The following is a 2,616-nucleotide window of genomic DNA, read 5'->3' as shown; positions in this document are numbered from 1 at the left end:
AAGGGACACATTGTATAGGGCAGATGAGGGGGAAATAGTCTCCGGTAAACCAAGAGCCTCAAAAAGGCTTGCAACTGTTTGACTGTCAATGGCAAAGCCTATGCCACAGCCAGACAAGTACGGCTTCTATGGTAGCTTTGGTCTCACTCAACCCAACAGCTCCCAAGAATTTCACAGACAATCCAGGTCCTTGTATTTTGGATTTGTTCACTTCCCTTTCGCATGATCCCAGGGTACCTCTCAAATTCACAGCTGCTGAGTGAAAATCTAGGAGTCACAGTTTAGCTTAATATTGTCAATATTGTGATATAAAGTGACTGTTTAGGACCTTTTCCAGGATGGTGATACCTGAGCCACCAAATAATGACAAATGGTCAGACAATGCAAATTTCCCTAGGGCAAAATGACACATATTCACTGTCATTTCCCACGAGGATTTGAACTGCTTTAGATTCTTTAAAGATAATGGATAAATAAACCTTTGCTAGGTCTACTACATAGTGATAGCTACTGAATACCAGAGATAACTGGACCATGACGTCCATGATGGAACGCACTGGAGCTACTGTGGGTGGAATAAAATTGGTAACTCGTCTTTTGTCAGTGGTCACTCTCCGTGTTCCATCTGGATTCTGCCCTGCTCCCAGAGAGGAATTGTGGGTGCTGTGTGCTAGTCCACATTATAGCAGCTGCTTCTAACTGTAAAATACAGAGTACTCTTCATGCTCCCCAGGTTACCAGTGTTGGTGTACCTGAGTCAACCACCTGTGGGCAGAAAATGTGTGTGTGTGTGTGTGTGTGTTGGTGTCTGTTTGTGTCTGTGCGGGTTTATGGCACAGATGGCCTCTTAACCCTGACTTAACAATTTTACTCACAGTCTAAACTTGCAGGCAGTCGGTTGTAAGGTTGCCAGCCATTACAAAGTTCCTGGGTGGGATGGTGGCACATGTCTTTAGTCTCAGCACTCAGAGGGCAGAGACAAGAGGATCTCTGTGAGTTCGAAGCCTGTCTGGTCTACATAGCAAGTTCTAGGCCAGCTGGGGCAACAGGGAGACCTTACCTTAAAAAGACAAAAAAGAAAAAAAGAAAAGGAAACGGTAGTTTTATTTACTGGTTTAATGAAGCCTTACTCTGCTGAGGTCATTTCATATATATATATATTATTATTGTTATTTTATGTGTATGCATGTATTGCCTGCATGTAGGTAAGTGCAACTGTGTCGTGCAATGCCTGTGGAGGACAGAAGAGACTCTCAGATCCCCTGGAACTTGAGTTACAGACTGTTGTTAGCTGCCATGTGGGTGCTGGGATTCAAACCCCAGTCCTCTGCAAGAAAAACCAGTGTTCTTAACCACTGAGCCATCTCTCCAGCCCCCTGCTGAGGTCATTTTTTGATGAGCATTTACCTGGGACACAATTATTTTCACATTTTTTGTCCAGTTGGAGTGATCTATCTACTTGTCTTTACACCAAATATCTTTCTACTCAATATTTCAGGTATGCTTCTCTAATAGAAGAATTAATTTAACCACTCTCCTTCAGAAATGTGACAGAAACATACTAAAAAGCTACTTTTCACCACTTTGGAGTCAGACCGGCATAGCATGTAAAATCATTAGTGATGTAGGTACTAATGGTTTCTTTCTCACTTAACAAACAATAGGGCACAAGTTGTGAGACAACAGGTGCATTCCTGAAAAGGGCTTTTAGGAAGTATAGCATCTATAGGCTTTCTTTATGTAACTTAATATGACTTCAAAACCTGCTTGTCCCTGATCATAAACACCACTTCCATTGGATAATGGAGTGCTACAGTGTGTGTGGAAATTTATGACTTGTTGGGTTGGAGAACACTGAGATCATGATGAGAGCTCAGCATACAAGGTAGTGTATTGATATCTATTCAAAAGTACAGTAAGGACAATAGGGGGTGACTTAGCTACTTTTCTGATGCAGTGATAAAACACCCTGACCAAGAGAATTTACAGGAGGAAGAGTTGATTAGACCTTATCGTTCAAGTGTCCAGGAGGATTAGAGTCTGTCATGGAGGGGAGGCATGGAGAAGTGGCCAGAGCAGGGACAGAAAGCTAAGTGCCTACATCTTCAAGTAGGTGCAGGAAGAAGAACATGATTGGAAATCCAATAAGGCTTATGAACTCTATAAGCCTTCCCCCAGTGACCTGCTTCCTATAGCAAGGTGAGACCTTCTCAGACCTCCCTAAACGGTGCCACAAACTTGGAACAAAATTTCCAAACACTTGGAGCACATGGAGGTCATTTTAATTCAAACAACCTCGTTCCACTCCCTGGCCTACATAGGTTCAAGAACATAGTAAGTAAAATAAGTATGAAGTCCATCCTTAAATATGGGCATAGTCTTTACCAATCTCAGGACTATTCAAAAGTATACAGTCCAAAGTCTCCTGTGACTCAAGAAAATTACTTACCTGTAAGCCTCTGTCAAATAGAAAAATTACATACTCTCAATGTGCAGTGGAACTGAATACACATTCCCATTCCAAAAGGGAAGAATGGAGGCAGAGTTAGGAAATATTGGATCAAAATAAGACTGAAAAGCAGCATAGAAACATTTTGTGTTACAACCCATTTCCTA

Source organism: Nannospalax galili, unplaced genomic scaffold (genome assembly GCF_000622305.1).
Source record: "Nannospalax galili isolate Female #2095 unplaced genomic scaffold, S.galili_v1.0 scaffold1699, whole genome shotgun sequence".
Taxonomy (NCBI): Eukaryota; Metazoa; Chordata; class Mammalia; order Rodentia; family Spalacidae; genus Nannospalax; species Nannospalax galili.
The sequence above is the reverse complement of the archived record's forward strand: the minus strand, read 5'-3'. Positions refer to the sequence as shown.